Source organism: Pristiophorus japonicus, unplaced genomic scaffold (assembly GCF_044704955.1).
Source record: "Pristiophorus japonicus isolate sPriJap1 unplaced genomic scaffold, sPriJap1.hap1 HAP1_SCAFFOLD_640, whole genome shotgun sequence".
Classification (NCBI taxonomy): Eukaryota; Metazoa; Chordata; class Chondrichthyes; family Pristiophoridae; genus Pristiophorus; species Pristiophorus japonicus.
Genome location: NW_027254552.1, coordinates 209,472 through 231,764, shown reverse-complemented (window position 1 = coordinate 231,764; position 22,293 = coordinate 209,472). Strand labels below are relative to the sequence as shown.

General features: G+C 48.0%; 1 protein-coding gene across 10 annotated transcripts in view; it reads right to left on the bottom strand.

The window, feature by feature from the left end:
* The window catches only part of LOC139255829 (zinc finger protein 239-like), a 35,149-nt gene extending 20,015 nt beyond the window's left edge, over positions 1–15,134 (bottom strand). For 8 of the 10 annotated variants that reach the window (XR_011592128.1, XR_011592130.1, XR_011592133.1 and 5 more), the window contains exons 1-2: positions 15,039–15,065; positions 13,848–14,012 (exon numbers count right to left, since the gene is read on the bottom strand). The gene's annotated coding sequence lies outside the window, so the exon portion shown is untranslated. Of the gene's footprint in view, positions 1–13,847; positions 14,013–14,165; positions 14,366–15,038 lie in introns of those variants that run through there. The other 2 variants (XM_070874014.1, XM_070874015.1) reach the window with 2 other exon arrangements.
* Between the last annotated feature and the right edge of the window lie 7,159 nt (positions 15,135–22,293).

Sequence of the window (22,293 nt, the reverse complement as noted above, 5' to 3'; positions counted from 1 at the left end):
GCTAACGAAGGAAGTAAAGGATGGTATCAATTTGAAAACAATGTCATACAAAGTGGCCAAGATCAGTGGGAGGCCGGAGCATTGGCAATTTTTTAAAAAAAACAGCAAATGACTAAAGAAATAATAGAGGGAAGATAGATTATGAGAGTAAACTAGCAAGTAATATAAAAAAGATAGTATGAGCTTCTACAGGTAAGTAAAAAGGATAGGGTAGCTAAAGTAAACATTGGTCCTTTAGAGAATGAGACTGGGGAATTAATAATGGGGAACAGGGAAATGGCAGAGACTTTGAACAAATAATCTGTATCAGGTTTCACGGTAGAAGACACTAAAAACATCCCAATAATAGATAATCAAGGGGCTATAGTGAGGGAGAAACTTAAAGCAATCACTATCACAAAAATAGGGCTCAGTAAAATAATGGGACTCAAGATGGAAAAGTCCCCTGGACCTGATGGCTTGCAATCTTGGGTCTTAATACACAGTAATGGTCCCACTTCACTGTCCCATCAAAAACTCCAAGGGCCCACACAGCACGGGTTAGATACAGAGTAAAGCTCCCTCGATCCCGTCCCATCAAACACTCCCAGGGGAGGTACAGTACGGGTTAGATACAGAGAAAAGATTCTTCTACACCGGCCAACAAACACTCCAAGGGCAGGTATAGCATGGGTTCGGCAGAGGGTAAAGCTCCATCTATACTCCCCTATCAAACAATGCCAGGGCAGGTACAGCACGGGTTAGATACAGAGTAAAGCTCCCTCTACACTGTCCCATCAAACACACATAGGGCAGGCATAGCATAGGATAGATAAGAGCAAGGCTCCTTCTACACACCCTGATCAAACACTCTCAGGGCAGGTATAGCACAGGTCAGATACAGAGGAAAGCCCCGTCTACACTCTCCCACCAGGGCAGGTACAACACGGATTAGGTAGAGTAAACCTCCCTCGACACTGTCACATCAGACTCTCCCAGGACAGGTACAGTACTGGTTAGATCGAGAGTAAATCTCCTTCTACACAGTTCCATCAAACACTCTCAGGGCAGGTACAGCCTGGATTAGATAGAGGAAAGCTTCCTTTGCACTGTTCCATTAAACACTCCCAAGGCAGGTATAAACATAAGAAATAGGAGCAGGAGTAAGCCATTTGGCCCCTCGAGCCTGCTCTGCCATTCAATAAGATCATGGCTGATCTGACCCTGGCCTCAACTCCACTTCCCTGCCCGCTCCCCATAACCCTCGACTCCCTAATCATTCAAAAATCTCTCTATCCCCATCTTAAATATATTCAATGACCCAGCCTCCACAGCTCTCGGAGGTAGAGAATCCCAAAGATTCACGTCCTTCAGTTAAGAAGTTCCTCCTCATTTCAGTTTTAAATGAGTGACCCCTTATTCTGAAACTATGCCCCCTAATTCTAGATTACCCCACGAGGGGAAACATCCTCTCTGTAGCTACCCTGTCAAACCCCTCAGTATCTTATACGTTTCAATAAGATCACCTCTAAGTCTTCTAAACTCCAATGAGTATAGGCCCCACCTGCTTTACCTTTCTTCTTATGACAACACCTTTATCTCAGTAATCAACCTCGGGAACCTTCTCTGAATTGCTTCCAGTGCAAGTTTACCCTCCTTAAATAAGGAGACCAAAACTATACGCAGTACTCCAGGTGTGGTCTCACCAACGCCCTGTACAATTGCAGAAGGACTTTCTCACTTTTATACTCCATCCCCCTTGCAATAAAGGATAACATTCCATTTGCGTTCCTAATTAATTGCTGTAACTGCATGCTAACTTTTTGTGTTTAATGTACAAGGACCCCCAGATCCCTCTGTACTGTCGCATTTTGTAATCTCTTCCCATTTAAATAATAACTTGCTGTTTTATTTTTCCTACCAAAGTGGATAACCACACATTTTCCCACATTATACTCCATCTGCCAAAGTTTTGCCCACTCACTGAGCCTCTCTATATCCCTTTGCAGATTCTTTGCGTCCTCCTCACAACTTGCTAATTTAGCACAGGTTAGATACAAAGTAAATCTCCGTCTACATTATCCATCAAACACTCACAGAGCAGGCACAACATGGGTTAGGTACCGATTAAAGCTCCCTCTAACTGTCTCCTGAAACACTCCCAGAACAGGTACAGCACGGATTAGATACAGGGTAAACCGCCCTCTACACTGTCCCATCAGACACAACTAAGGCAGGTAGAATATGGGTTAGATATAGAGGAAAGCTTCCCCTACACCAACCCATCAAAGCTCACAGGGCAGGTAGAGCATGGGTTAGATACAGAGCAAAGCTCCCTCTGAAGTATCCCATCAATCACTCACAAGACAGGTACACCACAGGTTATGTGGAGAGTAAAGCTCTCTCTACACTCTGGGGGGAGAGTTGAACAGTCAGAGGTCGTGGTCCACATTGGTACCAATGACATGGGTAGGAAGAGGGATGAGGTCCTGCAGGCAGAGTTTAGGGAGCTAGGAGAGAGATTAAAAAGCAGGACCTCAAAAGGTAGTAATCTCTGGATTACTCCCGGTGCCACGAGCTAGTGAGTACAGAAATAGGAGGATCGAGCAGATGGCTGGAGAGATGGTGCAGGTGGGAGGGCTTTAGTTTCCTGAGGCATTGGGACTGCTTTGAGGGGAGACGGGTTGCACCTCAACATAGCAGGGACCAATATCCTCGCGGGTGGGTTTGCTCGTGCTGTTAGGAAGGGTTTAAACTAGCTTGGCAGGGGGATGGGAACCTGAAAATAGATTCAGTAGGGAGAGGAGTAAAGCTGGAATTAGAAAGCAAAAATAAAGAAAGTGAGTTTGAAGGAGATAGGAAATAAGCAGGATTTAAAGGTAAAAAAACAAACTTAAAGGCACTGTGTCTAAATGCACGTAGCATTTGTAACAAAATAGATAAGTTGACAAGGTGCTACATAAAAGGTTACTGCACAAGATAAAAGTTCACGGGGTTGGGTGTAATATATTAGCATGGATAGAGGATGGCTAACTAACAGAGAGTCGAGATAAATGGTTCATTCTCTGGTTAGCAAGCAGTAACTAGTGGGGTGCCGCAGGGATCAGTGCTGGGACCCCAACTATTTACAATCTATATTAACGACTTGGAAGAAGGGACTGAGTGTAACATAGCCAAGGTTGCTGACAATACAAAGATGGGAGGAAAAGCAATGTGTGACCGGGACACAAAAAATCTGCAGAAGGACATAGAGGCTAGGTGAGTGGGCAAAAATTCGGCAGATGGAGTACAATGTGGGAAAATGTGCGGTTATCCACTTTGGAAGGAAAAATAAAACAGCAAGTTATTATTTAAATGGAGAAGGATTGCAAAGTGCCACAGTGCAGCGGGACCTGGGCGTACATGTGCACGAAACACAAAAGTATAGTAGGCAGGTACAGCAAGTGATCAGGAAGGCGAATGGTATCTTGGCCTTTATTGCAAAGGGGATGGAGTATAACAACAGGGAAGTCTTGCTACAGCTATACAAGGTTTTGGTAAGGACACACCTGGAATACTGTGTGCAGTTTTGGTTTCTATATTTACGAAAGGATATACTTGGTTTGGAGGCAATTCAGAGAAGGTTCACAAGGTTGATTCCGGAGCTGAGGGGGTTGACTTATGAGGAAAGGTTGAGTAGGTTGGGCCTCTACTCATTGGAGTTCAGAAGAATGAGAGGTGATCTTATCGAAACGCATAACATTATGAGGGGGCTCGACAAGGTGAATGCAGAGAGGATGTTTCCACTGATGGGGGAGACTAGAACTAGAGGGCATGATTTTAGAATAAGGGGCCGCCCATTTAAAACAGAGATGAGGAGAAATTTCTTCTCTCAGAGGGTTGTAAATCTGTGGAATTCGTTGCCTCTGAAAGCTGTAGAAGCTGGGTCATTGAATAAATTCAAGACAGAAATAGACAGTTTCTTAAACGATAAGGGGATAAGGGGTTATGGGGAGCGGGCGGGAAAGTGGAGCTGAGTCCATGATCTTATTGTGTGGCAGAGCAGGCTCGAGGGGCCATATAGCCTACTCCTGTTTCTTATGTTCTTCTGTAAACTGTCTAACGAAACACTCCTAGGGCAGGTGCAGCACAGGTTAGATACAGAGTAAACCTCCGCCTACACTGTCCTGTCAAAAACTCTCGGGGCAGGTACAGCGCGGGTTCGATACAGGGCAAATCTCCTGCTACACTGTCCCATCAAACACTCCAAGGGCAGGTATGGAACATAAGAAATAGAAGCAGGAGTAGACCATTTGGCTCCTCGAGGCTGCTCCGCCATTCAACAAGATCATGTCTGATCAGATCCAGGCCTCAACTCCAGTTCACTGCCCACTCCCCATAATCACTGACTCCTTTATCGTTCAAACATTTGTCTATCTCCACCTTAAATACATTCAATGACCCAGCCCCCACAGCTCTCTGAGGGAGAGAATTCCAGAGATTCACAACCCTCAGAAAAGAAATTCCTCCTCATTTCCGTTTTAAATGGGCGACCCCTTATTCTGAAACTATGCCCCCTAGTTCTAGATTCCCCCACGAAGGGAAACATCCTCTTTGTATCTACCCTGTCAAGCCCCCTCAGAATCTTATACTTTTCAATAAGTATTCTAAACTCCAATGAGTTCAGGCCCAATCTGCTCAACCTTTCTCATTATGAAAATCCCTTCATCTCAGTAATCAACCTCGGGAACCTTCTCTGAACTGCCTCCAGTGCAAGTATATCCTTCCTGTAATAAGGAGACCAAAACTGTACGCAGTACTCCAGGTGTGGTCTTACCAACACCCTGTACAGTTGCAGCAGGACTTCCCCACTTTTATACTCCATTCCCCCTGCAATAAAGCCAACATTCCATTGCTTCCAGATTAATTGCAGTAACTGCATGCAAACTTTGTGTTTAATGTACAAGGTCCCCCAGATCCCACTGTACCACCGCATTTTGTAATCTCACAATTTAAATAATAATTTGCTTTATTATTCTCTGACCAAAGTGGATAACCTCACATTTTCCCGCATTATATTCCATCTGCCAAAGTTTTGCCCACTCACTTAGACTCTCTATATCCCTTTGTAGATTCCTTGCGTCCCCCTCATAACTTGCTAGGTTAGCACAGGTTAGATACACAGTAAATCTCCATCTACATTATCCCATCAAACTCTCCCAGGGCAGGTACAGTACAGGTCAGATACAGAGTAAAGCTTCCTCTGCATTGTCCCATCAGACACTCCCAGGGCAGGTACAGCAAAATTGGATACAGAGTAAAGCTCCTTCTACACTGCCCATCAAACACTCCCAGAACAGGTACAGCACGGGTCAGAAACAGAGTAAACCTCCCTCTATATTGTCCCATCAGACACTCCCAGGGCAGGTACAGCACGGATTAGGCAGAGAGTAAAGCTCCCTTGACACTGTCCCATCAAAAGCTCCAAGGGCAGGTATAGAACACAAGAAATAGGGGCAGGAGTAGGCCATTTGGCCTCCCGAGGCTGCTCCGCCATTCAATAAGATCATGGCTGATCGGATCCAGGCCTCAACTCCACTTCCCTGCCCGCTCCCCATAAACCTTGACTCCCTTATCTTTCAAAAATCTGTCTATCCCCACTTTAAATACATTCAATGACCCAGCCCCCACAGCTCTCGGAGGTACAAAATTCCAAACATTCACGTCCCTCCTGGAGAAATTCCTCCTCATTTCCGTTTTAAATGAGCGACCCCTTATCCTGAAACTATGCCACCTAGTTCTAGATTCCCCCACGAAGGGAAACATGCTCTCTGCATTTATCCTGTCAAGCCCCCTCAAAATTGTATACGTTTCAATGAGATCACCTCTAAGTCTTCTAAACTCCAAGGAGTATAGGCCCAACCTGCTCAACCTTTCATCTTAGTAATCAACCTCGTGTACCTTCTCTGAACTGCCTCCATTGCAAGTATATCCTTCCTAAAACAAGCAGACCAAAACTGTACATAGTACTCTAGGTATGGTCTTACCAATGCTATATACAGTTGCAGCAGGGCTTCCCTACTTTTATACTCCATCCCTCTTGCAATAAAGGCCAGCATTCCATTTGCCTTCCTAATTAATTGCAGTAACTGCATGCTAAATTTTTGTGTTTCATGTACAAGGACCCCCAGATCCATCTGTACACGACATTTTGTATTCGCTCCCCATTTAAATAATAATTTGCTTTTTTATTTCTCCTACCAAAGTGGACAAGCTCACATTTTCCCACATTATACTCCATCTGCCAAAGTTTAGCCTACTCACTCAGCCTATATATATCCCTTTGTAGATTATTGGCGTCCTCTTCACAACTTGCTGGGTTAGCACAGGTTTGGTACACAGTAAATCTCCGTCTACATTATCCCATCAAACACTCCCAGGGCAGGTACAGTATGGGTTAGATTCAGAGAAAAGCTCCCACCACACTGTCCCATCAAACTCTGCCAGATCAGGTACAACATGGGTTAGATACAGCGCAAAGCTCCCTTTACATTATCCCGTCAAAAACTTCCAGGGCAGGTACAGCACAGGGTTAGATACAGAGTAAAACCCTCTCTATACTATCCCATCAAACAGTCCCGGGACATGTACAACACGGGTTAGATACAGAGTAAAGCTCCCTCTAAACTGTCCCATCAAACACTCCCAGGGCAGGTACAGCACGGGTTAGATACAGAGTAAAACTCTCTATATACTGTCCCATCAAACACTCCCAGGGCAGGTACAGCACAGGTGAGCTACAGCGTAAACCTCCCTCTACACTGTCCCATCAAACACTCCCAGGGCAGGTACAGCACGGGTTAGATACAGAGTAAAGCTCCCTTACTACAACAGTGACTACAATCCAAAAGTACTTCATTGGCTGTAAAGCGCTTTGAGGGCTCCGGTGGTCATGAAAGGCGCCAAATAAATCTAAATCTTTCTCCCTCTACACTGTCCCATCAGACACTGCCAGCCCATAATGAGCAGGGCTCAGGGAGGTTGGTTGCTAGGCACTGCAGTGATGTCAAAGCAAGGCCATTCAGCCCAGTGGGTCCTCTCCATGTCCCTTTAAAGGAGGAGAGCTGGGACATCCTGTCTCAACACACATCCCCCTGTTCATACTGAGAATCCCCGGTGAAGGTCCAAGGCCCAAAGTGTGGAACACAACCAAGGGGGGGGGGGGTGGAAGAGGAGGAGAGCTGGTGCAGTGTGGGAGATGAGGGAGGAGTCTGCTAATTCCCAGAGGCAGATCAGACAAAGTGCTTTAAGTGGTGGGTCCAGCAGTGAAACTGAAAACAAACCAAAGGGAATAAATAATGATCCAATCCAAGGGAACAAGCAACGGGCATTGGGCAGACATCACAACCGGCCCAGAATTATTCAATGGGTGAGCATCAATTGCTTATTGTGGGGTTCCACACTTCAAACATCCATTGAGTGAAGAAGTGTTTCCTAACATCGCTCCTGAATGGCCTGACTCGGATTTTAAGGTTATGTCCCCTCGTCCTAAACACCCCAAGCAGCAGAATAAATTTCTCTTGATGTACCCGAGCAATTGCTTTCAAAATGCCACTAAATTCCCACAGACAAGGTGGCGTATGGGTTAGATAGAGAGTAAAGTTCCCTCTACTCTGCCGCAGGGCAAACTTCGGTGTCCGTCCCGATCGTGCTGAGCAGCTTATCAATTAAAATTCAGCAGCAGTACGATCTGCCACTGCAATGAAAACTTTCCATCCACAGCTCCTGATCAGTTTCAGGTTAAACTGTCCCATCATGCACTTTCAGGGCAGGGACAGCACAAATTAGGTACACAGCAAATCTGTGTCAGAGGAAGCTGTACCCCAGTGAGAGTCAGTGTCAGAGGAAACTGTACCCCAGTGAGAGTCAGTGCCAGAGGAAACTACCCCAGTGACAGTCAGTGCCAGAGGAAACTACCCCAGTGAGAGTCAGTGCCAAAGGAAACTGTATCCCAGTGAGAGTCAGTGCCAGAGGAAACTGTATTCCAGTGAGAATCAGTGCCAGAGGAAACATGCAGCAGAGCCTGGTCTCCAGTCATCTTGAATCTCCTTGCCATTGGACCAAGATTGTACTCTGCCAAGCCTGTGTGGTAGCTAATGTCAAGGGCCACCTCACGTTAAAAGAATTCACGCTATTAGCAATACATAACAAACCTCTTCCTCTGCAGTTATCAATCTATTTCAATTCCCCATGCTTGTAGTCTCGTTATATTACAATTCAAAATATCTTCAGTTATCAGCAACAAATTGCATTTATATTGCGCCTTAAACGTAGTAAAATGTCCCAAGACACTTCACAGGGCTGTTAGCAAACAAAATTTGACACCCAGTCACGCAAGGAAATATGAGCACAGGTGACTGAAAGCTTGTTCAAAGGGTAGGTATTAAGGAGCATTTTAAAGGTGGAGAGGTTTTGGGAGGAATTCCAGAGCTTATGGCCTCGGCAGCTGAATGGTGGAATGAAAATTGGAGCTGCTCAAGAGGCCAGAATTGGAGGAATGCAAAGATCTGAGGGTTGTCGCGCTGGAGGAGGTTACAGCAATAGGGAGGGGCAAGGTCCTGGACGGATTTCAAAACAAGGATGAGAATTTTGAAAGCGAGGCATTGATGGACCAGGAGCCAATGTAGTTCAGCGAGCACAGGGGTGATGGATGAACGGAAATTGGTACAAGTTGGGATGAGAGGGCTGAGACAGATTGAGTAGAATAGGCCTATATTCTCTGGAGTTTAGAAGAACGGAAGGTGATATCATTTAAACATATAAAATTCTTAGAGGAATTGACAAGGGCTGGATAGTCGTGAGTTAGGGGTCCTAGTATTAGGATAAGAGATCGGTCATTTAAGACTATGAGGAGGAGCTATTTCTTCACTCAGAGTTGTGAATCTTTAAAATTCTCCATCGAAGAGACATCTTACTGAATGGCGAAGCAGATGGGAGTGCCGTATGGCCAACTCCTGCTGCTACTTCTTGTGTTCTTGAGTAAGGATACGGGCAGGAGTGTTGAAGAAACATAGAAATTTACAGCGCAGAAGAGGCCATTTCGGACCATCGTGTCCGAGCCGGCCAACAAAGAGCTGCACGGCCCTCGGTCAGCAGCCCTGAAGGTTACATAAAAATATGCATATAGATTGGCCTAACCAAACTGGAAGCAATATAGTGGAGGAGGATTTCCTGGCGTGCATAAGGGATGGTTTTCCAGACCAATACTTCGAGGAATCAACTCGGCAGGGTGGGGGGAGGCCATCTTAGACTGGATGTTGTGTAATGAGTGAGGATTAATTAGCAATCTCGTTGTGCGAGGCCCCTTGGGGAAGAGTGACCATAATATGGTGGAATTCTACATTCGGAGGGAGAATGAAACAGTTAATTCAGAGACCATGGTCCAGAACTTAAAGAGGGGTAACTTTGAAGGTATGAGGCGTGAATTGGCTAGGATAGATTGACGAATGATACTTAAGGGGTTGACAGTGGATGGGCAATGGCAGACATTTAGAGACCGCATGGATGAACTACAACAATTGTACATCCCTGTCTGGTGTAAAAATAAAATAGGGAAGGTGGCTCAACCGTGGCTATCAAGGGAAATCAGGGATAGTATTAAAGCCAAGGAAGTGGCATACACATTGGCCAGAAATAGCAGCGAACCCAGGGACTGGAGAAATTTAGAACTCAGCAGAGGAGGACAAAGGGTTTGATTAGGGCAGGGAAAAGAGAGTACGAGAGGAAGCTTGCAGGGAACATTAAGACGGACTGCAAAAGCTTCTATAGATATGTAAAGAGAAAAAGGTTAGCAAAAACAAACGTAGGTCCCCTGCAGTCAGAATCAGGGGAAGTCATAACGGGGAACAAAGAAATGGCAGACCAATTGGTTCAGTATTCACGAAGGAGGACACAAACAACCTTCCGGATATAAAAGGGGTCAGAGGGTCTTGTGAGAAGGAGGAACTGAGGGACATCCTTCTTAGTCAGGAAATTGTGTTGGGGAAATTGATGGGATTGAAGGCCGATAAATCCCCAGGGCTTGATGGACTGCATCCCAGAGTACTTAAGGAGGTGGCCTTGGAATTAGCGGATGCATTGACAGTAATTTTCCAACATTCCATAGATTCTGGATCAGTTCCTATGGAGCGGCGGGTAGCCAATGTAACCCCACTTTTTAAAAAAGGAGAGAGAAAACAGGGAATTATAGACCGGTCAGCCTGACATCAGTAGTGGGTAAAATGATGGAATCAATTGTTAAGGATGTCATAGCAGCGCATTTGGAAAGAGGTGACATGATAGGTCCAAGTCAGCATGGATTTGTGAAAGGGAAATTATACTTGACAAATCTTCTGAAATTTTTTGAGGATGTTTCTAGTCGAGTGGACAAGGGAGAATCAGTTGATGTGGTGTATTTGGACTTTCAGAAGGCTTTCGACAAGGTCCCACACAAGAGATTAATGTGCAAAGTTAAAGCACATGGGATTGGGGGTAGTGTGCTGACGTGGATTGAGAACTGGTTGGCAGACAGGAAGCAAAGAGTAGGAGTAAATGGCTACTTTTCAGAATGGCAGGCAGTGACTAGTGGGGTGCCGCAAGGTTCTGTGCTGGGGCCCCAGCTGTTTACATTGTACATTAATGATTTAGACGAGGGGATTAAATGTAGTATCTCCAAATTTGCAGATGACACTAAGTTGGGTGGCAGTGTGAGCTGCGAGGAGGATGCTATGAGGCTGCAGAGTGACTTGGATAGGTTAGGTGAGTGGACAAATGCATGGCAGATGAAGCATAATGTGGATAAATGTGAGGTTATCCACTTTGGTGGTAAAAACAGAGACACAGATTATTATCTGAATGGTGACAGATGAGGAAAAGGGGAGGTGCAACGAGACCTGGGTTTCATGGTACATCAGTCATTGAAGGTTGGCATGCAGGTACAGCAGGCGGTTAAGAAAGCAAATGGCATGTTGGCCTTCATAGCGAGGGATTTGAGTACAGGGGCAGGGAGGTGTTACTACAGTTGTACAGGGCCTGGGTGAGGCCACACCTGGTGTATTGTGTAAAGTTTTGGTCTCCTAACTGGAGGAAGGACATTCTTGCTATTGAGGGAGTGCAGCGATGGTTCACTCGACTGATTCCCGGGATGGCGGGACTGACATATCAAGAAAGACTGGATCAACTGGGCTTGTATTCACTGGAGTTCAGAAGAATGAGAGGGGATCTCATAGAAACGTTTAAAATTCTGACGGGTTTAGACAGGTTAGATGCAGGAAGAATGTTCTCAATGTTGGGGAAGTCCAAACCAGGGGTCACAGTCCAAGGTTAAGGGGTAAGCCATTTAGGACCGAGATGAGGAGAAACTTCTTCACCGAGAGTTGTGAACCTGTGGAATTCTCTACCACAGAAAGTTGTTGAGGTCAATTCACTAAATATATTCAAAAAGAAGTTAGATGTCGTCCTTACTACTTGGGGGATCAAGGGGTATGGTGAGAACGCAGGAATGGGGTACTGAAGTTGCATGTTCAGCCATGAACTCATTCAATAGCGGTGCAGGCTCAAAGGGCCGAATGGCCTACTCTTGCACCTATTTTCTATGTTTCTATGTAAACCTATGAACAATGGCGGAAAGGTAAATAGCACCCAGCCCAACCAGTCCGCCTCACAGAACTGCGACACCCCTTGCACCGAGAAATTCCACACTCCACCCCAACCAGAGCCATGTGAAGTCCTGGGAGAGGCAAAAACCCAGGCCAATTTAGGGAAAAAAAAATCTGGGAAAATTCCTCTCCTACCCATCCAGGCGATCGAAACTAGTCCAGATCACCCTGGCCATATTCAATTCCCTGCAGCACTTACCATTATATCTGCACCGGCCAACAAGAGGTGATCTGGTCTATTCCCAATTACCAGCTCTAGGTCCGTAACCCTGCAGGTTACTGCACTTTGTGCCCATCCAACCATCACTTAAAAGTGGTGAGGGTTTCTGTGTCCACCACTCTTCCAGGCAATGAGTTCCAGATCCCCACAACCCTCTGGGTAAAAAAGCCCCCCCCCCCCTCAAATCCCCATCAACCACCTTAAAACTAAGCCCCCTCAGTTTAAGCTTAAGTTTACGGAGAGTGTGAGTTGTGAGGACGATCAGAGACATGGATGTGGGTTTGAGCAGATGAGCTGAGGAAGGGGCAAAGACCGGCGATGTTATGGAGGTGGAAGTAAGCGGACTTGGTGACTGAGGGAATATGGGTTCGGAAGCTCATCTCGGGGTCAAGTACAACGCCAATCAATAAATTGCAACTCTCCATATCTGTGTTTCAGTACATTAGAATACTACACATCTCTAGTGATCAATGCTTCAATATTAGTAGTTATCAATATAAGTAGTTATCAATATATTTTCTTATAATTCTACATTAATGATTTAGATGAGGGGATTAAATGTAGTATCTCCAAATTTGCCGATGACACTAAGTTGGGTGGCAGTGTGAGCTGTGAGGAGGATGCTGTGAGGCTGCAGAGCGACTTGGATAGTTTAGGTGAGTGGGCAAATGCATGGCAGATGAAGTATAATGTGGATAAATGTGAGGTTATCCACTTTGGTGATAAAAACAGAGAGACAGACTATTATCTGAATGGTGACAGATTAGGAAAAGGGGAGGTGCAAAGAGACCTGGGTGTCATGGTACATCAGTCATTGAAGGTTGGCATGCAGGTGCAGCAGGCGGTTAAGAAAGCAAATGGCATGTTGGCCTTCATAGCAAGGGGATTTGAGTACAGGGGCAGGGAGGTGTTGCTACAGTTGTACAGGGCATTGGTGAGGCCACACCTGGAGTATTGTGTACAGTTTTGGTCTCCTAACCTGAGGAAGGACATTCTTGCTATTGAGGGAGTGCAGCGAAGGTTCACCAGACTGATTCCCGGGATGGCGGGACTGACCTATCAAGAAAGACTGGATCAACTGGGCTTGTATTCACTGGAGTTCAGAAGAATGAGAGGGGACCTCATAGAAACATTTAAAATTCTGACGGGGTTAGACAGGTTAGATGCAGGAAGAATGTTCCCAATGTTGGGGAAGTCCAGAACCAGAGGTCACAGTCTAAGGATAAGGGGTAAGCCATTTAGGACCGAGATGCGGAGGAACTTCTTCACCCAGAGAGTGGTGAACCTGTGGAATTCTCTACCACAGAAAGTTGTTGAGGCCAATTCACTAAATATATTCAAAAAGGAGTTAGATGAGGTCCTTACTACTAGGGGGATCAAGGGGTATGGCAAGAAAGCAGGAATGGCGTACTGAAGTTGAATGTTCAGCCATGAACTCATTGAATGGCGGTGCAGGCTAGAAGGGCCGAATGGCCTACTCCTGCACCTATTTTCTATGTTTCTATGTTTCTATAAATGTTCATGAATGAATAATTGATTCTGTGGGTGATAGGCCGTGCTGGTCTTTCAGATCGGTCTGTGCACCGTGATCAGTGAATTGACGATGTACTTCCGGTTCAATCTTTCCATTGGCTCGCTCACCAGATGGGAAATATTTGAACATTGAGATCTGATGGTGTCGGTGTGAGTTCAGCCGCATCTAATGTAGAGACCGGTCCATCTGCTGGGCTGTGCCTCAAACTGGAGTCACCTCTTAGATCAAAGCCCTTTACTCTAAAACACACACAAGATTCACTGTGACTGTGTTTAGAGACAGAAACTGATCTCACTTCACATCCCATTGCACGGCCTCATGCTGGTTAATTGTGCTCGGTGGTTAGTCTCTCCCGGTCTCATTTCCTGTCTTACCTTGTAACCTGTGTGTACTGTCTACAGGACCAGTGTGTATCTGAGTAAATGGCACTTTCTCTTACCTTTCTCCCCAGTCGATCTATTGAAGCACTTTCAATCAGAAGAGCTCACTGGTTGGCGCTCTCACAATCCTGTGCTGGTTCACCTGCTGTTATTCCTCAGTCCACAATCCCTGTTTCCTTCCAGTTGTGGAACTTTCTCAATCACTCCGCCATTCACCAGGAGATCTAATTATCACAGGGCAGAAAATTAGAAGATTAATGTTGTGAAGTGGAATCTGGTGTAAAGTGTTTTTCCAAAAGTTTCAGAAAAGCATATGTCCAGTATTTCTGTTTGATTTTATCCTTTTCCTCAGATCTCTCCCGCCCGTCTGGACTTACAGAAAATCACCAGAATTCTCCCCGGGTTACAAACTGTCTGATCTCACTGGGCACCCGGGTTAAACACTGTCTGATCTCACTGGGCCCCCGGGTTACACACTGTCTGATCTCACTGGGCCCCCGGGTTACCCACTGTCTGATCTCACTGGGACCCCGGGTTACACACTGTCTGATCTCACTGGGACCCCGGGTTACACACAGTCTGATCTCACTGGGCCCCGGGTTACACACTGTCTGATCTCACTGGGCCCCCGGGTTACACGCTGTCTGATCTCACTGGGCCCCGGGTTACACACTGTCTGATCTCACTGGGCCCCCGGGTTACACACTGTCTGATCTCACTGGGACCCCGGGTTACACACAGTCTTATCTCACTGGGCCCCGGGTTACACACAGTCTGATCTCACTGGGCCCCGGGTTACACACTGCCTGATCTCACTGGGCCCCCGGGTTACACACTGTCTGATCTCACTGGGCCCCCGGGTTACACACTGTCTGATCTCACTGGGCCCCTGGGACCGTGATGAAGAGCCGAGGGGAGGGGGCGAGGAGGAGGAGGGGAACGATTTCAGAGTCCCTCAGCTTTCCCCCCACCCACACATCTGTCTCCTCCCTCCCCAGTCATTCTGGGGGTGAGCCTCTGTCAGTCTGTGTGCGCGTGTCCTCTCCCCCCCGGGACACTCTCCCTCGGCCCCCTCTCCCCCCGGGACACTCTCCCTCAGCCCCCTCTCCCCCCGGGACACTCTCCCTCGGCCCCCTCTCCCCCCGGGACACTCTCCCTCGGTCCCCTCTCCCCCCGGGACACTCTCCCTCGGTCCCCTCTCCCCCCGAGACACTCTCCCTCGGCCCCCTCTCCTCCCCGTTGCCGCTCACTTTCCACCATCTTGTTTACCTTCACCAACGGCCGACCTCCGGGGATCCTGGACATGCGCAGTGGCGCGGCACAGCGCGCTCAGGGAGGCGTTGTCCGCCCCTGCAATTGGTTGATTTACCTGATTGACAGGCGGCCCACCAATCGCGGCCCTGTATCTGCCATTTACCCCGCCCACTCCCACAGTCGGAGGCGGGCTCGCTCCGGGTCACGTGTCTGCGATTCGAACCCGCGCCGCCGCTCGCTCAGCGCCAGTGACGTCACCAATCCGGAGCGCGAGCTGTGTGACATCTGTAATCTAGCAAGGGGTGTGTGACGTCAGAACCCCAGCAACGCAAGCTGTGTGACATCAGTAACCTGGCAACGCAGTCTCTGTGACGTCATGTAGCCTGGTGGGGAGGGCACCGACTCCACAGGATGGCCGTGTATTGAACCTGGCACCAGGGGCGGGGAGGGCACGAGGAAAACCATTGGGCCATTGGTTGTCACGTGTGTGTCCAGCGGGGCGGGAGCTGCGGGTTTTACGATCAGTGATAGGCCCAGATTACCCAGGTGTATCGGCGCTGCATGGCCCACGGGACAAGAAGGAGAGAATGTTCTGAAGTTCTATCCTGGACTTACAGTGATGACTTTTGTAAACTCCTTTTACAGGTATTAGAAGAGAAGATTAGCACACGGGAAGCTCAAACCCAAAGATCACATCCATATCTGCCAGAGTCAGTCGATTCATCAAGGGTTGATTATCATCGGCCTTTTACATAAGAACACAAGAAATAGGAGCAGGAGTAGGCCGTACGGTCCTGGAGCCTGCTCCACCATTTAATACAATCATGGCTGATCTGATTATAGACTCAGGTCCACTTTCCTGCCCGCTCCCCATAACCCCTTAATCCCTTATCGGTTAAGAAACTGTCTCCGCTGTCTTAAATTTATTCAATGTCCCAGCTTCCACAGTTCTCTGAGGCAGCGAATTCCACAGATTTACAATCCTGCAAGAAGAAATTTCTCCTCATCTCAGTTTTAACTGGGTGGCCCCTTATTCTAAGATTATGCCCCCAAGTTCTAGTCTCCCCTATCAGTGGAAACATCCTCTCTGCATCCACCTTGTCAAGTCCCCTCATAATCTTATACGTTTCGATAAATCACGTCTCATTCCTCTGAATTCCAATGAGGATAGGCCCATTCTACTCAACCTTTCCTCGTAAGTCAACAACCTCATCTCTGGAATCAACCTAGTGAACCTTCTCTGAACTGTCCTGCAAAGAAATTATATCCTTTTGTAAATATGGAAACCAAGGCAATATCCCAGGTGTGGCCTCACCAATACCCAGTAAAACTGTAGCAAGACTTCCCTGCTTTTATACTCCATCCCCTTTGCAATAAAGACCAAGATACCATTGGCCTTCCTGATCACTTGCTGTACCTGAATACTAACCTTTGTGTTTCATGCACAACTACCCCCAGGTCCTGCTGTACTGCAGCACTTTGCAATTATTCTCCATTTAAATAATAACTTGCTCTTTGATTTTTTTTTGCCAAAGTGCATGACCTCACACTTTCCAACATTATACTGCATCTGCCAAATTTTTGCCCACTCACTTAGCGGGTCTATGTCGTTTTGCAGGTATTTTGTGTCCTCATCACACATTGCTTTTTATCCCATCTTTGCATTGTCAGCAAACTTGGCTACGTTACACTCGGTCCTTTCTTCCAAGTTGTTAATATAGATTGTAAATAGTTGGGGTCCCAGCGGCACCCCACTAGTTACTGATTGCCAACCCGAGAATGAACCATTTATCCCGACTCTCTGTTAGCCAATCCTCTATCCATGCTAATATATTGCCCCCAACCACGTGAACTTTTATCTTGCGCAGTAACCTTTTATGTGGCACCTTGTCAAATGCCTTCTGGAAGTCCAAATACACCAAATCCACTGGTTCCCCTTTATCCACCCTGTTCGTTACATCCTCAAAGAATTCCAGCAAATTTGTCAAACATGACTTCCCCTTCATAAATCCATGCTGACTCTGCCTGACCAAATTATGCTTTTCCAAATGTCCTGCTACTGCTTCTTTAATAATGGACTCCAACATTTTCCCAACCACATATGTTAGGCTAACTGGTCTAGTTTCCTGCTTTTTGTCTGCCTCCTTTTTTAAATAGGGGCGTTACATTTGCGGTTTTCCAATCTGCTGAGGCCTCCCAGAATCCAGGGAATTTTGGTAAATTATAACCAATGCATCCACTATCCTTGCTGTTACTTCTCTTAAGAGGCTAGGATGCAAGTCATCAGGTCCAGGGGATCTATCTGCCTTTAGACCCATTACCTTACTTCTTAGTGATTGTGATCAGTTCCTCCCCCCCCATAGCCCCTTGACTATCCACTGTTGGAATATTGTTTGTGTCCTCTACCGTAAAGACTGAAACAAAATATTTGTTCACAGTTTCTGCCATCTCCATGTACCCCATCACTAATTCCCGTTCTCGTCCTCTAAGGGACCAACATTTACTTTAGCCACTCTTTTCCTTTTTATATACTGAGAGAAACTCTTGCTATCTGTTTTTATATTTTGTGCTAGTTTACTTTCATAGTCTATCTTCCCTTTCTTAATGATTTTTTTAGTCATTCTTTGCTGGCTTTTAAAAGCTTCCCAATCTTCTGTCCTTCCACTAGTTTGGGCAACTTTGTATGCCTTTGTTTTTAATTGGATACCGTCCTTTATTTACTTAGTTAGCCACGGCTGGCTATCTTTTCTTTTGCACCCTCAATGGAACTGGAACTGGATTGCAGTGGGACTTTCAGGAGAATATTAAAGTTGGGCACCACAGAAATAATTACAATCTGAGCGTCAACATCAGGGCAACTTATTCCCGGGGCATTCATTCATCGTGGGCCACCCCGACCTCTGAGAGGACACCACCGCAGGTCGGGAGGATAAAAGAGCAGCGTGGGTCCTGGAATATCGTGGGTCACCCCGACCTGTGAGAGGACATATTCTCATCCGTTCCGTGTACTGCTTTCATCTGCATAGTGCTACATGTAACGTGATTCGTGATCGGTATTGAAATGTATCCCGGAATGTAATGTAAACCTGTTATTATCTGCTCCATGTAATACCCTTATTTGCACAGTACTACATGTAACGTGATTTACGGATTGTACTAAACTGTACCTTGAAATGAAATGCACGCTAGTGCATCGTATGGAACTGCTGTCAGCATCCAAACGAATTGTATGGAATTGCTGACCGCAAGGTACTGAACTATTTTCCAATGTATTGTGAAAATTTTATATGAATAAAGTATATTTTTGAAGGAAAAAAAGCCACCGCAGGTCGGGAGGATAAAAGAGCATACCACTGCAGCTTCCAGAGTGAGCTGCTACAAGTGTGCGACGGCTTCGAGGTGGGCGACTGGATGACATCATCAAAACCCAGGTCACAGTTTGGAGCGTGGGCAGGAACATCGGCGGGGTCCAGGTACAGCGGAGGAGCGGGAAGGTCGGGGCGGATGAGCGGTGAGAGATCGTGGCGGAGGAACGGTGAGAGATCGTGGCGGAGGTGCGGTGAGAGATCATGGCGGAGGAGTGGTGAGAGATCGTGGCGGAGGAACGGTGAGAGATCGTGGCGGAGGTGCGGTGAGAGATCGTGGCGGAGGAGCGGTGAGAGATCATGGCGGAGGAACGGTGAGAGATCATGGCGGAGGTGCGGTGAGAGATCGTGGCGGAGGAATGGTGAGAGATCGTGGCGGAGGTGCGGTGAGAGATCGTGGCGGAGGAACGGTGAGAGATCGTGGCGGAGGTGTGGCGCATGTTTTTGTGGCGGAGGAACGGTGAGAGATCGTGGCGGAGGTGCGGTGAGAGATCGTGGCGGAGGAACGGTGAGAGATCGTGGCGGAGGTGCGGTGAGAGATCGTGGCGGAGGAGCGGTGAGAGATCATGGCGGAGGAACGGTGAGAGATCATGGCGGAGGTGCGGTGAGAGATCGTGGCGGAGGAACGGTGAGAGATCGTGGCGGAGGTGCGGTGAGAGATCGTGGCGGAGGAACGGTGAGAGATCGTGGCGGAGGAACGGTGAGAGATCGTGGCGGAGGAACGGTGAGAGATCGTGGTGGAGGAGCAGTGAGAGATCGTGGTGGAGCAATGGTGAGAGATCGTGGCGGAGGAACGGTGAGAGATCGTGGCGGAGGAGCGGTGAGAGATCATGGCGGAGGAACGGTGAGAGATCGTGGCGGAGAAATGGTGAGAGATCGTGGCGGAGGTGCTGTGAATGAGGGTTCGGGCCCAGAAGAGCCGAGAGCCTAGGGGCAGCACGGACCTGCCCACACTGCGATGTGTGCGCACTAGGTCCTTGAAGCAGAGCAGGTCTCCAGCCATCGTGGTTAACCCTTGCCACTGGATAAAAGCCGAGCTCTGTCAATCCCGTGTGGTGGCTGGTGTGAGACGGTCACCACACATTAAAACAATCCAGGCACAGGCATCTTCCACCCTTCAATTGGAATTCAGGACTGGAATATCGGCTCCTTCATTGAAACATCTGCAAGCCCATGTGGAAGCAAGTCATCCTGGTTCCAGGGAGCGCTGCTGATGATGAAAACCATTCTCGGGGAAGTTGTGGGTATTCCCGGGATTCTGTAGATATTGTGGGAGGCAGATTAGTTTGGTGACAATCGCAGATCCACCTCGGAATAGATAAAACAATCTGTGACCCTCCTGTGAAGCGCCTGGGGACCTTTTACTGCACTAAAGGCGCTATATAAACACAAGTTGTTGTTGTTGTCCTGCCAATCCCACTTTTTTCATAGGCAGTCCCTCTGAATCGAGGAAGACTTGCTTCCACTCCTAAAATATGACTTCTTTAGTTGTTGAACAGTGCAATACGAGAGCCACAGACCCTGTCACAGGTGGGACAGATATTTGTCGGAGGAAGGGGTGGGTGGCACTGATTTATCACATGCTCCTTCCGCTGCCTGCGTCTGACCTCTTCATGCTCGTGTCGCTGAGATTCAAAGAGCTCAGTGCTCTCCCAGATGCACTTCCTCCACTTAGGGTGGTCTTTGGCCAGGGTCTCCCAGCTGTCAGTGGGGTTGTTGCACTTTATCAGGGAGGCTTTGAGGGTGTCCTTGTAACGTTTCCTCTGCCCACCTTTGGCTCGTTTGCCGTGACGGAGCTCTGCGTAGAGTGCTTGCTTTGGGAGTCCCGTGTCTGACATGCAGAAAATGTGACCTGCCCAGCGGAGCTGGTCGAGTGTGGTCAGTGCCTCAATGCTGGGGATGTTGGCCTGGTCGAGGACGCTAACGTTGGTGCGTCTGTCCTCCCAGGGGATTTGCAGGATCTTGCGGAGACATCGTTGGTGGTATTTCTCCAGCGACTTGAGCTGTCTGCTGTACATGGTCCATGTCTCTGAGCCATACAGGAGGGCGTCTATTACTACAGCCCTGTAGACCATGAGCTCGGTGGTAGGTTTGAGGGCCTGGTCTTCAAACACTCTTTTCCTCAGGCAGCCGAAGGCTGCACTGGCGCACTGGAGGCGGTGTTGGATCTGGTGGTCAATGCCTGCCCTTGTTGATAAGAGACTCCCGAGGTTTGGGGAATGGTCCCCGGTGTCCAGGGCCACGCCGTGGACCTTGCTGACTGGGGGGCAGTGCTGTGCGGCGGGGACAGGCTGCTGGAGGCCGCCTCAGTAAATACGTCACAATGTCCTGGAGTGGAACACAGGGGCAAAGGTCACCGCCCGTTAAACATTCAAATATTTCAACCCAACCGCCAAGCTCCGAGCGCGAGCCTCGCTCAACCCAAATCATGGCCGCAAACCCCGCCTCCCGGCGGCGCTGATTGGCCAGGGGCGGCCCGGTGAGGAGCTCCCGGGGGAAGGGGATTGGCCGGAGGGCCTGTCACTCAGAGTGAGGGAGGCGGGCCCGGCCTCAGTGGGACTCGGAGCTCGGGCAGTGTGTTTGGGCCGGGCGTCAGTGATGCGGCGCTGGGAGCGGCTGCCTGGTTTTATACCTGGGGGGCTGGGGTGAGAGGAGCGGGGATTGAGGAGGAGGAGGAGGAGGATGAGGATGAGGATGATGATGATGATGATGGGTGGGCAGGCAGTGAGGATAGGTTTAAGGAGGCGGAATGGGAGTGAGGAGGAGGGAGGATGCGGGGCAGGATGTGGGTGGTGTGTGAGGAGGGGGATGGTGTGGTTTAGGGGGCGATGGGGGTGAGGATGTGGGTGGTGTGTGAGGAGGGGGACGGCGTGGTTGAGGGGGGGATGGGGTTGAGGATGTGGGTGGTGTGTGAGGAGGGGGACAGTGTGGTTGAGGGGGGATGGGGGTGAGGATGTGGGTGGTGTGTGAGGAGGGGGACAGTGTGGTTGAGGGGGCGGTGACGAGGTGGGTGAGGAGATGGGGGCAGAGGATGGGGCAGTGAGGAGGAGGGGGTGGGATGTGAGGAGGAGATGGGACAGGAATGCGGAGGTGAAAGAGGGTCACATTGCCCAGTTTAACACTTTGCCGATTGTACAAATTATAAATTTACTTTTAATTTTTTTAATTTTAGCAGCGCCGTGGCTCTCTTGTCAGCTCCTAGAATCATCGACGCACACAGCACAGGAGGAGGCCATTCGACCCATCGTGCCTGTGAAAGAGCTGTCCCATTAGTCTCACTCCCCTGCTCTTACCCCAGAGCCCTGCGAATGTCGCCTATTTAACTATTTATCTAATTCTCTTTTGAAAGTTACTATTGAATCTGCTTCCACCACCCTTTCAGGCAGTGCACTCCAGATCACCATAACTTGCTGTGTAAGAATGTATCCCCTCATTTACCCCCTGGATTGTTTTTTGCTATTTGCCAATTATCTTCAGATCTCGGAGTTTCAATCCCAGGAGAAAATGAAGACAATCCTACATTCTCCGAGGCAGAAGAAAACCTCTTGACGATTTTGAGTTTGAGCAGCAAGAGAACATCTCTGAAATAACGGTGAATTCTCAGTGGGCTGATGTGGGCTGTGCCTGTACAGTTAGCGTGTTATGTATCCCATGCTGGCTAACAGAACTATAACCCTGTGCATTTTCAGCAGCGTGGCTTGGCGTTTATTAAGCATTGTGAGAAATGTGCTGGTGACAAATAGTTTTGCTTCCTCCTTGAACTCTTTTTGTCTTCACAGGAACAGTTGAATCAATCGCAGAAACTCATCGACTCTGAATTTTCTACATTGCACAATATTTTGGATGAAAAGGAACAGAATTTGGTTGAAGAACTGAATGAGGAAAA